The following is a 15,113-nucleotide window of genomic DNA, read 5'->3' on the forward strand; positions in this document are numbered from 1 at the left end:
TCAGCAGCTGCTGCCCAAGCTAGGCAGGGTGTGCACCCACGGAACAGATTAAAATTAGGCACCCTAATTATTAAACTGTCAGTGTAAAAGCCGGGAATACAATTTTTTAAATGAATAGAGAATTAATGGATCTCTTTATTTGCATTTGTGATACTCAGCTTGTCTTTTATTATCAAGTCTGTCATAAAAATGCTTTTGCCACATATGCAAATTAAGTCATTAGTATTTTCCCAATTACAGTAACTGCTTATTTGTATTGCTGATCTATTCTTTCAATTTAGTTCCCTTAATATTAATGATATTAGAAATGCTTTAGTAAAAATATTCTCAGGCAATACAAGAGACAAAATTTGCATTATACACCTTTCTGATCATGTAAATGCAGGGCCACCCAGTAGTAACCTAGATGGGCCACCCCACAGGAACTGAGGCTAAACACCAGAGTCACAGGGCTCTCCCTTCTACTTAGGTCTGCCCACTCCTCCAGAGGCTCCCCATGGGAAAGGTGAACCAGGGAGGGCTTCCCAGGGCACAGCCAGGCCAGGGAAAGCCGACCTACCCCCAAGTAGCAGTTTCTACTTTATAAGGCCGGGTGAGAGGTATGTCTGGTGCTAACATACCCATGCTAACACGTTTCATATCACACTAGCCATCCTATTTAACTGCAGACCCACCTTGCTCTGGTGCCCCCAATGTCCAGAGACACACTGGTTCCTGTGCCACCCGACCCTGGCCCACCCCAGGTTAACTCTGATGCACAAAAAAGTCTCCACATCACTGCAAGCTCAGTGCTGTTCCTCACCAAGAATCCCTGGTCCTGCTCATCCAAATAAGGAGTGCAGTCCTAAGCAGACCCTTGTCAGTCACAAACTTCAATCTGAAGGACAAACTGTGAATCTGGAACCTGAAGGGGTTTTCAGAAAACCGAGCCACGCCTAGAAAACAGATCTGACAGAGTCCAGGTAAGTGAAGCCATTTCTTAACCACGTAAGCCACAGTCAGAACAGGTGCCTTGTATGTGAGCCTTCCAAAAATCATAGAGAGATCCACAACACAGGCATGGTCTATGGCAGAGCAACAAGACAAGTTCATCTCCAAATCCAGGATACGGGAAGACTGGATAGTTACTGCTGATTCCTTCCCATCCAAACAAAGCAAGCCCCCAGCAGCCCACACACACCGCAGACACAGAGAGGAAGAGAAACAGGTACACAGATCAGAAAGCAGAGTGCAGAGAAGATGACACAGTCCACACAATCCTGCAGGGTACGCAGAGTAGCCTCACCCTGAGGTGAGCAGTGAACAGTGACCACTGAGGACAGGAGGAAGAACCACACTGAAAAGTAAGCAGGGGGAGAAGGAAGGACGCCCAGGGACCAAGCAGACACTGGCATCTCAGCTCGCCAGCTGGCCTCTGCAGTGGCTGAGTAAGCGAGCAGTGTACTGCCTCTTCCAACAGGAAGCTATGAATACCCTGGACAGGGGAAAGAAATGGTCCCAGGGCACCTCTGACCATGTGGCCAAGGGCTGGCTGCATGCCAACAGAACTGAGCACCAGGCTACACGTGTGCTCATCACCCTATCGGGTGTTCATAATCTCAGGTGCCCGGGATACACGGTGGCTCCAACGATCCACAACCCCGAAGCTGTACACAAAATGGCGTTTAAAAGGGTCTTCTCTCTCTCTTGTGGAGAAACCTTCAATAAAGCAAACGGTCCTTCTCCAGAGGAGCAAGTGCTGACTGCTGAGGTGGATCTGACGGCTTCGCCACACAGTTTCATTGCTGGGACACTCCGGCGGCTCCTCCCTGCTTTCAGCCCTAAAACGTACCATGTGTCAGATATGGACAAGGGTAATATTTTAACAACTTAAGCAAAACTTCCATATGCGTATATCCAGGCTAAGGAAGAGGAACACCAGACATTGATGGGCTTTGTGGAGGCGCATCTCCAGGTTCCTACACTGCTGTGGGTAGGTCAGTTCAGAGGCACTAGTGAGGTAGGAAAACACACTACATGTCATACATGTGCCCACACAAGGGGCCAGAATTCAGGCTTTCTTCCATGGGAAGAGTCCCATCTACCCCAGTCTCTCTTAATTCTCAATAGCCAGGACTCACATGGGTAGGGTCAAGGTATCCCCACCCCACCCAATTCTGGGAGGAAACTGTCTCTCCAACACTAGTCAGGCAAGACTCTCATCTGCCCTTTCTGAGACCTCCTAACCTCCTTCACACCAGGGGCAAAGGAGGTACACTGTCAGTAGAGTGGGCACACAGGATGGCTACTCTCAACAGGAGGAAGCACCCTGTCCCAGAGCCCCTCAAGGTCCAAAGGCAAGGCGGCTTCTAGTCAAGCCTCTGCCACCTTAACAGCAGGGGAGCTCTGCTCTTGCTCAGCTCCCTATGCCAGGCACAACTAGAGGGTAACATGAAGCGGGTCCCCAGAAGCCACATTTCCCAAGACCAGCCTCAAGCCTACGGCTATCCATGCAACTCCAGGCACAAGGCTCCGCTGTGCCAAAGCAGCACACCACGCCTACCCTGGTTCCAGAAGAAAACACAGCACAGGCCTGGAGCCCCTCACAGCAGCCTCATGCATCACTCCTCATACCTCACCGGGAGGCCAGGAGAACAGGAAGCAGGAAGCAGGAAGGACAATTTTGGTTGGAATCCAGGATTCTGTGACATTGTCACTGGAGTCAAAAGTGGGCTGTCAACTAAACAATCACCTGCAGCTCTCTCTCCTCACCACCTCAGACGAGCCAAAGGCAGGAATGCATTAAGACCTAGGGTAGGAAAGTCCAGGCCTGCCCTCCCAAAGGGCCCAGGCACGATGTCCACCAACGACTCAGGAAGGAGTCTGGGACTGAATGAACCCAGGAAAACCCTGAAGCTGAGGTAGAGACTGGTGCTCTAGTCCAGGCAATGGCAACCACAGACCATTTGGGAAGAGCAGCATGACCAGAGGAGCAAGAGGGAAGCAACAGTACAGGGTAGAAGTGGGAAGACTGGAGGCTGGGGCAGAGTGGAGATTAGGTCCAAGCCAGGAGGGCATCCCTGCAGCAGCTACATAACAAGTCGACGCCACAGGCAGGAATGGGTGAAGCTCCAACAGGAGCCAGAGGGACCAGCAGTACCAAGTGGAAAGAGGTGGCACTAGAGGAGCAACAGCAAAAGAGGAGTCATAGCCGGGCGTGGAGGTACACGCCTTTAATCCCAGCACTCGGGAGGCAGAGGCAGGTGGATCTCTGTGAGTCTACACAGTGAGTTCCAGGACAGCTGGGGCTTCAGGGAGACCCTGTCTCAAAAAGACCAAAAAAAAAAAAAGTCACACCAGGATTGAATGACAGGGTCTTGGCTACAGGAGGACCCATGTAACACAGGTTTGAAGCTATCTTTCCAGAAGTAGGAACTGAGGGTGAGCTCCCATGGACACCTCACAGTGACCAGCCAAGGAAGGGAGGAGGCCTGGAGGATCCCAGAAGACCAACAAGACAGAGCACAGAAACGCTGCGGGTGGAGTCCTCCAGGCAGAACCACGCTCTGACCTCCAGGGGTTGTTCTGGCAAGACTCCAGGCCACAACTATGCCTGGAAAACTGAGAGGAATGCCTTAAGGAAAGGAGGTCAGAGCTAACTTTGAGACTGCTGGCCTTTATCAGAAGTCTAAAAGAGCTAAAGTCAAAGTCCAGGACCCTCAGGAATGTGGCCTCACCCTCCCACTGCCTCATCTACTCCAGGCCTTTTTTAAAAACATACTTTATTATTTTTATTTTATGTTATGAGTGTATTGCTTGAATGTATATAAGTGCACCCATGTTGGGCAATGCCTGCTGAAGTCAGAACAGGGTAATGGAACCCCTGGAACTGGAGTTACAGATGGTTGTTAGCCACCATGTGGGTGCTGAGAACCGAACACAGGTCCTCTGCAAGAGCAGCTGGTGCTTTTGACCACTGAGCCCTCTCTCCAGCATCCCCACCCCAAGCCCTTTGCCGAGATGGCTCTTGGGACTTCTACCCTGAACAGGGCAGCATAGTTCTTGGGGCCTTTCTAAGAGCTAAAGCTTAGCATCTCCATGCAGAGGAGGAACTGGGTGAGGACCACACTCCCCAAGTGGGGATTTCATCACACTAACCACCGTCACGCACACAGAGCTCCAGAATCTCCACAGGTCCTCACTGAATGACAGTGACTAGAAATGAGCGGTGGGTGACTCTCAGACCACCAGCCATCAGTCAGAGGAACCTGAAGTTCATGAACTTCAGTGTGTAGACATCTATGTATGTGCACGTATGTGCAAACATGCCTGGGGCTGTGAGCAGTATATGTGCATACGCACTTTGTGCGCATGTGCATGGGGGGAGGGGGACTAACAAATAGCACACATGAGGTCACCTGCCGAAATAACTGCCAAGCCCATGAACACCGACCAGTGGCCAGAATCTCCTGGGTCTGGTGCATGAGGTTACTTCCTGATCAGTCTGGCCATCTGTGCTACAGGTCCTCAGTGTGCCCAGAACCATAAGCCAGCTACCACCAACACGACATTGAGAGCCTCCACTTCACTGCCTATGTCTGAAAAATCCCCCTGCAGGTATGCAGGCCTGAGGTTCCCTACCTCTCTCTGGCTAACACCCTTCACACCAGGCACAGCACACCGAGGCCAAAACAACTGTGGCCTCACTCCACATGTGCAACCGTGCCAGGCCTGCACCTCCTGTCAGGGACATAATGCTTGATTCTCACATAACTCAGTCAGAAAAGACCCACTACTCTGGTTGTACAGACAAGGAAACTGAGGCTTGGAAAAGCTGGGCAAATGCCAACAGAGCGGCTCACCCAGAAGTACAGGAGGCACACAAGCCTGTTTCTAAAAGGCCAAGCCCCTCAAGACAGACTTTACCCACTAAAAATTGTACCCGAGTGAACCCTGTTCTTCCAACTGAGGTATGCCAGGTCACAAGTGCCTCCCTGCTCATCCCCTCTCTCCAGGCACTTGGGCCTAGGAAGGCAGTGAGGCAAATTCCTCTCATGCTGGGCTGTGGCCTCTGTACTCTGCCTGATGCTGATAACCCTCAAAGACAGAAATTCTCACATCCAAGCTGTAGACGAGCAGATGGAGAATAAGGAGGAGATGACAGAGGCTGAACAGCTGACCCTGTGGAGGGCCTGGAGGACCACAAAGCCCAGCATATTCCTTCCAACATACCCCTGGGCCCACAGGGAGGGGGACAGATCACCACCCAGATCCGAGTCACATTTGCACTATGCCTTCTCAGGAGACAATGCTCACCAGTGCCTGAGGCAGGAACCTCTAACAAAGCATCCTTAGGCAACTGAGAGCACTGGGAACACAGCCAGCCACAGACAGTGGCTGGGTTGTAGGGCTGGAAGGCCCTTGGGCCTCTGTGCAGCCTGGCCACCGGGGCCCTGGTCTATCTGACACCCTTCTGTCTACCCTTCTGAGTATGGGAGACTCCAGCCTTGCACATCTACCTCACTAGGCTCTAGCCAGACTCTAAAACACAATCTTGTCCTACCCTGTGTCAGCACCAGGCCTACGTAGCGGCATTGAGGTGCTCACCGAGGACACCTGTACCCTCCAGTAAGGCAGCTCTCCACAAGAGGCTGATGCCATGTGTGCAGATCTCTAGGGCCAGGGTCCACTTGGGATTGCTCAAGACAGAGAAGAAGGTGTGCACTGGCCTCCTCTACCAGGGAGTCTCACACAGGCCCTCCAACAGACCATGTGGAACTCTCCATCTCCACCCCCTAGGCAGACCATCCTTCCCATGGGTGCAGGGCCACAGCGTCTGGCACAGCCTGTGCTGTGCTCCAAGCTCGTCCGCCCCATCCAAAGACTGCCCCAGCACTGCTGCAGAGCTGAGAAAGCACAAGGTGGCTCAGGATACTGGAAAGTGTCGTGCTCCTCAGCATCCCTTCCCTTCCTTCCCTCCAGATAGCAGCGACTTCCACAGAGGCATAGAGGCGAGGCGGCTGAGTCCCCAGTCAGCTTCCGGAAAAGGAGAGCCTGGCAGCAGCACGTAGGCGGAGCCACGCCGTGCAGGCTGTGCTTCCCGTGGCAGTGACTGACTCAGAGCTGTTGTAAGACCAAAGCCAGACAGAGCACGTAGAGTGAACTCAAGACTGCTGAAGGAAAGATGGCCTTTCTTGAAGGGCACGAGAAGAAGAGTCCTGGACACTTAGCAACCCTGTCACCCATGACACTGATTCTCCCATGATTAGGCACAGAAAAAAAATTCCTTAATACACTGTGGAGGAGCCAATGGGGGCCTGAACACTTCTTCCACCAGCACTTTGGGATATCGTCTATTCAGTTTCCCAGAGTGCCTGATGTCCTGTCTACTGCCATAGAGAGACCCCATCTGAGGGAGCTACCATCAGAAAGCTCTATTTGACACCAGAGCCACCTTATGCTGCCCTTTCAGTCATCCCAGGGGACATTATCTAGTCCCCTGCCCCATGCTCCTCCACTCCTCAGGGGCTGCAGGGGCCTGCCAAGGCGTGTACTGCTGCCCACAGCTCCCTGCAGAGAGGATGCCCACAGGCCCATGGAGCCCCAAGCTGCACTTCTCCCTTGGTCCTTCCTGCCCTCCATAGGGTCTCTGTCCCTTATTATGCCACCAAGAGCTACGCAGGGTGACAGTGGCCGCTAGGCTCAGGTTAAGGGGAAGAGTGAAGAGAAGTGCACAAACCACCCAGACACGGGGAGCAGGAAGCCCTCCATATTTGTATCGGTGGCACAGAACCACAGGACCCAAACAGCTCTTTTCCACAACACCAGACAGCTTACCGACAAGAGCCCTAGCACGAAAAGGCCATGAGGTCACTTCCACAGCCCCTGCTGGGCAGAGGGCAGCACCACTGGTCCAGTACACAGCCCACCACAGTCAAAAAGCTGTGCAGACACACCGATGACACAGCACACGGTCTGGGCCCTGTCTACGGGTAGGGAATGTGGCATACACAGCAGTGCTCATGGCATTCCAAGAGAAACTGTCCTGAGCACTCAAGACCCTGGTCTCTGCAAGCCTTACAATCCCTGTAAGGACGAAGACAGATGAGCTCTTGCTCCCAAATGACATTAAAGTCCTGCAGGGAGACCTCCCCACTACAACTCCAGCAGACGCAGACATGCCCTGAGCTGGCACAGGGACCTCAGTAAGACCTTTAGTCATGTCAAAGGCCTGGTTACCACCAACCCCTCTCCCACCCTCCCCACCCCCACAGATAACATGTTCTGGCCCCCATTCCTAACAGACCTGCCAGCGACGATCCAGGAGCAGCATAGGGTATAGAGTGGACCAGGCCTACGGAGAAAGGCCACTAGTTTAGAACCTCCCATGGCCCTCCATCCTAGAGATGCACAGGACGCACAATGGTCATGCAAAGCCAGCCAGGCAAGGAAATTATGAAGGTGAAGCTTGGGGATGGGGGGAGGAGGGGGGAGTCACTCAGGTTTGACGCAACACACATTTTGTTCCCAACGTCCCAGAGCCACGGAAAGCCAAACATATCCAGCTGCAAAACCACTGTTCTACACTCCACCACAATCCAGAGTTATGCACAACCCCACACCCATGACAGTTTCAGAATCTACAGAGCCACGCACATTCATAATAGTACCACAGTCACAGAGCCATGCACACCCATAATGAGAGTATCACAACTGACAGAGTCCACACAGACCCACACTCATAATGAGCTACCCCAAGAGCCAGGGGACAAGAAATGCCTCACACATGTAAAGTCCCACTGTCAGCCTCTCTGCTTTCCATCTGTACCTCCACTTAGGCCAATTCTGGAAAGCTTGGTTAAAATGCACCCAAATTCAGAGGACCATAATCCACTTAACGGAGGAAACCCTCCTCCTTGAGAAGGACTGTTGACTAACTCCAAATCCCAACATCTCTGGACACTAACAACACTCTCTTCTAGGCTCAGCCACTGCGGTTTGTTGCCACCATGCTGGAGGTGGTCAGCCCATGGGCTGGTAGACTTCACTGAAAACAAAAGTACGGATCTCACACCAGGCATGGTGGTGCACACCTTTAATCCCAGCCCTCAAGAAAGAGGCAGAGGTGAGGCCGGCCTGTTCTGCACGTGCGTTCCAGGCGGGCTGGGGCTAGGGAGACCCTGTAAGAAAAAAAGAATGTGTATCTTGCAGGTCAGCTGCCACTTCAGTTGACAACTCGGGGAGACACTGAGCTGCTGCACGTAGCAGTGGGGCAGTGAAAGTGAAACACAAAAAGCTAGGTAAGAACTCCGCAGCCCTGGACGTGGCCCTCCGGACTGGAGAGCCAAGGAGGGAATAACAGCCCCTATGCTGCAGAAAAGCATTCCTGCAAAAGGGGACAGAGGCCCCCAATGCCAATCTTCAGTGCAGACTTCAAAGAAATGCCCACAAAGAGGCCTCGTCCATTGTGGCATTTGCCAACCACTACCAAAGCTGAAGTCCAAAGGGACCACAGACACTAAACTGCCAACTGCCCCCCCATACCCTCCAGGAGGGCACAGCCCAAACTTGGACTGGAGGATCGCAGGGCTATAGCAGGAGTTCAGAGATAAGCAAGCCTTGAAGGGTCCCCCTAGCAGTGCTGAAGACCAGAGCCCATGTGCCCTGCCATACTCTGCTGACCTACCAGCTGCCCCTCTACTGCAATGATATGGCCAATGAGCAACGGCCTGCAGTGCTAGGCTCTACTGTGGACACTTATGGACAGGTGAGAGCTTTTCTCCACTGGCTCTCAGCAAGGTTCTGTCTCCTGAACAGCTCTCTAAGGAGTCCCAGGCCAGCAAGAGTCCTCAGCAGTATGACTTGAAAGAGGGAGAGCGTCCCACCTGTTCCCCTACAGCCCCAGCCTCAGAGTAGAGTGCTCCAGCCTTGACACAGGAGCCCTCAATGATGGTAGCCAATCCCAACACACACTCTGGGGAGGGTCCAGCCATACCAGGGGCTACCTGGGAGCCTCTAGGATGTGCCTTGATCCAGTTATAAAGGTCAAGCACACCACCAGCAGAGCCAGGATCCAGTAGAGCCAGGCATGGTACACGAAACAGAACCAGGGGACACAGCCACCTCAGATACCAGGCGATGCGCTGCAAGGCACAGCAGTCCTTCACAGGGACAAGCGCACTGCAGCCAGCACCAGTGCCCAGCCTTCCCTGCTCACAGGCTCTGAAGAGCCTTTCCACCCTGCTGCAGTCCCACTGGGGAGCCTCTGACTGAAGAAGACCACACCCACTCACTACCACCCACCCCCTCCTTCCACCTGCTCTGGCCTCCCACTGCCCCGCCTGCCACATGGAGCCCTCTCAGCCTCCCTGCTTCCTGCTTCACACAGCACCAGCTCTTGGGGTGCCAACCATGGGCACCTGTTGTATGTCTGTTTCTGCTCCTAGGTCCCCATCTACATCTATGCTTCTTGGTGGAAGTAGAGAGGGGGTTTGGGGTCCTGCTGACCACTATGCCAGCCACAAAGCAGGTGTTCAACAGAGTCCCATCTCCAGAACCCAGTCTGAAACCTAGAACCTGGGCTTGGTGCAGGATTAGCACTTACAGAACTGTAGCAGATCAGTTAGAAATATTCAGGATCCTCTTCAGCACCAGAGACCAAGTGTGAGGGAATAACAAAAACTTGAGTTTCAAAAAGAACCGCTCCAGCAAACAGCAGCCCATAAAGCCAGCGAGGGTAGTTCCCAAAGGAGAGGCAAAGCCATCACATCGGAGCAGCATTCCCACTTGGAATGCTGCTTCAGGCTTTCAGGGCCCTAAGAAATGATTTACAGTCTCAAGCTTAAACATCACCCCAACGAAAGCACTTGACTCAGACAGACAGAATGCTCCATAAACAACAGTAAACTAAAGCCCAACAGTCAGTTTAAAATAGAGCAGATTTTAAAATGTTTATGTGCACAGTCCTATTAAGGTATCATAGTAAAATTGTGAGGTTAAATAAAAAAATGATTAAGTAATGTTATTAATCCCAAATTAAGCCAGGGGTGGTGGTGCCTTTAATCCCAGCATTCAGAAGAGTGGGTAGATCACTGTGAGACAGGCCAGCCTGGTCTATATAGCAAGTTCCAGGCCAGCTGGAACACAAGACTCAAGAGAAATGCCTTTACTAGGAGCAGCAGCCTGCCACCTTGGACACTGCAGTCAGCTGCCTGGAAGACAAGCTGGGCACACTTGCCTTGGCCAGGCACAATGGTCCCATTTGCTGCTTGACAGCTGTGGGGAAGGCCTTTCTGCCTCTCACTCTTCGCTGCATCACAGAACCCACTTCACTTGTATTTATGGATCTACTTAAAAGCATGAAACCTCCAAATTGGGAGTGAGATGTTCCCAGATCATCTGCTGGGAGCAGGGCTAGGGAGAAGGCAATTCCAGAATGAAGGCAGAGGGCCCACAGGGGCAATAGGGTGGGTGTTCTCCCCAGTCCTCTCCAGCTCTGCTCCCAGGACCTGCTCTGTGCTGCCACCAACTCATCAGGTACCACCTGAACTGCCAGGCATCAGGCCCAAATCAGGCACAAGGCTCTCGGGGCCTTTCAACTCCATCAAGTCCTCAGGCAGCAAAAGATGACATTAAACTAATGTCTCAATAAGCTATTGAAATTGCACAATCTGATCCTGTGAGGAAGGAGTTGACCAGAACACTGAAGCAAGGACGTGAACTGAAGGGCTGGGGAAGACAGAGGCAACAGGAACGGTGTGCGCAGAGGCCCTGGGCCCAAGAGGGCCAAGAGGGAGCACGGATGCAATGCAAGCAGGGGAAGCTCAGCGGTGGGGTGCACACAGCTGAGGCTGAGAAGCAGTAGGACCGAGAGGCTTTCTGGGGACAGAGCGGTAGGTACAGACCTGCCATAGAGGCAGGCGACTGAGAAAACAGCTGCAGCAGGAGCACACAGGAGCAGAGCACAGACCCAGGAGGCCAGCCCCACCTTAGAGAGCTTAGGAGTGAGTCAGAGCAACAATAGCCCCAGATTCCTCTAATGCTGAGCAATTTATCAGCCTCTCAAGGACTTGGTTTCTCTCCCTTGGAAAAAAAAAAAAAAAAGACTGCAAAGTACTTTCCCCAATGGAAATATCAACTGTTGTAAAACTATTATTTAAAAAATTTTTCATACTGCAAAAATGTATAACCAATACCAACACGTATAGACACAATGAAGGTCCCTATGCCCATGTCCCTATCAATCCCATGGCCATCTATGCCACTTTAGAGACATTTTTTTAAAACCAGAAGGCCCAGTCTGCAGACTGCCCTGGCCCACATGCTGCTGCCTGCCATGCGTAGGCGATCCCCCAGCACAGCAACACAGGCACTCACAGAGCTGCGCTTCTGTAAACGGCCTGGCCCATACCCTGCACGCACCTAGTTATCAATGCACTTATAATCTTTCACTAGAATATATTCTAAGATGTAGAATTGCCACTTGAATGAATGGCCATTTGAAATTTTGATACTTTTCTGGAAAGCATTTAAACATTTTTATATGTTAATGTGTATAGGTCTCTCTAGAGAACAAATATTATGTAATACTTAATGCTTACATGATGCTTACTATGGGCTAGGCCAATTCTAAGCAACTGTCATATGTACTTGCTCAAACCCCAAGAAACCATATAGGGTAGGAATCCTCACTGCAGCTACGGTTGTCCAAACAAACCCACTAACATGGAAGGTACAGACGGGCTCTCTTATCCGTTAGGCTGTTTTCCTGCTTGGAGATTCGCCTACCTATAGGCCGTACACGGCCTCCTCATCTTGCAACAAGGAAGCTCTTTCTTTTATTGCTGTTTTGCAAAAGATCTTTATATATTGACTATTAAGCTCACAAAGGCCTAACGGTTTGCACATTTTCTCTCTCACTGACTGACTCTCCGTTATGGTCTTCTGCATTGCTAAGTCTGCTAGCATTCCCTCCTAAGGCTTCTGTCTTAGTTTGAGGATAAGACTACATAGCAGTTTTTCAGTTCATGGTCCTCAAATACATTCTTCCAATAATTTTTCCCAGGTAGCTAATATTAACAGTGAACCCTGAACTGCTCTGGTTGAAATGGATGTGCAGCACAGGCCATTGTCTGCCACCGCCCCTACTGCTGGAGGACTTTTCAGAAAACCAAAGCAAGCATGGGACAGGATAGAGCAGCCACTGGCTGGCTTGACTGGGGTGTTTTGTTTTCAGTTTTTTATCACACACATAAGACAGCATGAGGATGGCAGTTACTTCCCTGACCCCACGAAACCCAAGGAAAAGTGACAATTCCAAGGTCAGATAACACAAGGCTGGCTACATTGGTGAGGTCTTCCAAATGATCCTGTCAGATCTGTCCTAGCCCCAACAACTCAACAGCACTGACCCAAGTCAAGCCTGTCCATGGCCCTGAAGCAGGGGAAGGACGACTCGGCCTTTGGGACTCTACTGTCACTCCTCTAAACACTGTGTCCAAAGATACACAGCAGGATCCATTTCTCGTCACTACAGGAGCAAGAAAGGAACCTAGATGGCAAGTGTTTGAAGTGACAGATGGTGGCCCCAACTAGGTAGGTGCTCATTAAACACTAGCTACTGATTTGTGTAGTGGTTACTAAAAACCCTCACCATGAGCTCCCTGCTCCAGGGAGGGCACGCTGAGCTGCGCAAAGGTACTCACCTGTTACACGGAGGGTCCCAGGGAAGGCTATCTATGTACAACCCTGGTCTTGTCATCCAGGAAGTGAGAAGGCATGACAGGGAGGCAGAGACAGGCAGCAGCCAGGCCAAGAATGGCTGCAGTTGCCGCAGCCCACATTCCACCCGGAAACAAGGCCCACTCTTCTCACTCACAGAAGCCCAGGAGACTAGTGACCCCGGGGGAGCACAGCTGACCTTCACTCAGTGAGTCCTGTAGGAATGGCCTAGGTTCTGTGCACAGGCAGCAGCACTTCTGACCCAGCAGGCCGCTCATCTGACCTGAACCTCTAGGTCAAGGCCAAGCCCAGACATCACTCAATGACGGGACACATGCTGGTCACTGGTCTCTCTTGTGCTGCAACCCCAGGACAGTCTGGGAGCTACAACCAATGGAACAGGGGCTCTACTCTGGCTTCACCTTGTGAAGCCTGAACCAGCTCCCCATCCAACAACTCTAGTCCAGGGACTAAAAGCCCCATAGCCCAAGGCGCCTGCCTCCCAGCAGCAGCAGGTGTCTCTTATTTCTGCACCCCCTGCCCCGCTACATCAGGTATTAATATATTACTCATGGCAGCTTCGGAGTTCTGAAAGCCCAGCCGTTTTCAATAGAAACATGGATGAGCTCTACGGGAGTGATGAAATTTTCTTCTGCTCTGGCAATTAGGACGGCACAAAGTCGCCTTTCCTTCGGTGCCACCCCCAACATCAAAGGATTGGAATTCAAAGCCATTCATGCGGCATTGAATCCTCACAATGGAGCTGGAAAATGGAAGTCGATTACTGGGCATAAATATGCAGTAGTTAAAAGGAGAGAGTTATAACGAAATTAAGCTGCAGCAGCCCCGCGATGTGTGGAAACTTCCAGCTCTCAAGCCCTCCTGGTAAACATCAAGAGGGACATCCTCCAACCCCGGGTTTGAGACCAAAGTCAAACTTGGCTGCATCAGCCCCACGAGGCCAGGGTGCCATGCTGTCTTGTCCCCCTCTCAAAGCGGCAGCCCCCAGGCCTCTGAGAATGTGCCATTTGGGGGCTTTTCATTTTGCATAGCTCTGAGGCTGCTGACCACAGAACATACTAGCTAGGGCTGCTTTGGTCCCATCTTTCCTTGATGTCTAGGCCTTCCAGGCCTGTATGCTCTAGTCATCCCACCCCCACATCCTCAGGACTCCCCAGCTCTCCTATCAACACAGCAGACCCCTAAAGGGGGCAGTGTTCACTCTGCCTTCTAGCAAACCCTCCCTCTCCTCAGATCAATCACTGATCTCTTTAGGAAGGTACCTGATCTTTAAAAGAAAAGCCAGAACACAGAAAGCCACAGAAGTCTTACAGTGGGCCGGGGGTGTGTTTTTAAGGCATGAAAATACTTCCCTCCCACACAAACGGGGAGTTCTTCTGGGGAAAGATGCCACAGATCCCCAGGAGTCGCATCTCTGGGAAAGCTGATCAGTCTTTAAAACAGGTAAACTGAGCAGACTATAGCTTGAAGGAGCTACCTGGAAAATAAAACTGAGTCTCACATATTTTCAATATCCAAAACTCCATACTGATGTAAACTTCTAACTGGGTGGCATTTTGCATTTCCAATTATAATAGAGTAATTGTGTTGCCATAGTGACTGCAAAATTCTGCAATAACTTTTGTTGCCTTGTAACTGCTGTAGTGTATATTTGTGTACAAGCAGCTGAGTTTTCTTAATTCAACCTCCCTGCCTCTCCCCAAGCACCAGTAGCACCAGCACCACCTTTCCGGGCTGGATTCTGAAACCACACCAGCTTTCATTAGGCCGTTCCGGAATTAATGCACGGAATTATCGGGAGCAATTAAAACTCGTGGCAGCCACGATCATATCACCGAAGAAAAAGCGAAACCAGGTCAAGGTGCAAGCCTCCAGCATCCCCCCGAGCCGCGGGAGCTAGGGCCAGTTTACAGGTTAATGTCCCAGGCCTTAAACGCTTAGGTGGTTTAGTGGGAACAGAGAGAAAAGCTTGAGTAGAGAAAAGCGGGGAAGCAAAGTGACTGCACAGGCCTTTCCTCCCCGAGCAGGCAGAGCGGCTCCCAGCAAGCAATTAGGTAGGTCTCTAAAGTAATGCAATTAGGATTTAGTTAAGAAAGTCATTAGTTCTAAAATAACTGAAGTTTAATTTCTGCAACGCTTTATTTGAAAATTGTGTCACAGCAGGTCAATTTACAGCACGCAATAACGAAAACACTCCTAGCAGCCGCCGCAAGTTATTGCACATTTCCGACGTGCAGTAAACTGGTCGGCGGTTCCACCCGGCCCTCCCAACCGCTACCAGCGCTCCCGGCTCCGCTCGGGGCACCGAGGCACCGGGGCGCCGGCCCGGGCTCGCACTTCCCCGCCAGGCCCGCGGCACTCGGGGCCCAGCCGGCCGCGGCCCTCCCGCCCCC

The 15,113-nt window shown here is 51.7% G+C and overlaps 1 protein-coding gene across 5 annotated transcripts in view; it reads right to left on the minus strand.

Moving 5' to 3' along the window:
* Hdac4 (histone deacetylase 4) overlaps window positions 1-15,113 on the minus strand; it is a 268,268-nt gene that overhangs the window by 252,178 nt on the left and 977 nt on the right. The gene's annotated exons all lie outside the window — the stretch shown is intronic.

This window comes from Nannospalax galili, unplaced genomic scaffold, assembly GCF_000622305.1.
Source record: "Nannospalax galili isolate Female #2095 unplaced genomic scaffold, S.galili_v1.0 scaffold453, whole genome shotgun sequence".
NCBI classification, from domain to species: domain Eukaryota; kingdom Metazoa; phylum Chordata; class Mammalia; order Rodentia; family Spalacidae; genus Nannospalax; species Nannospalax galili.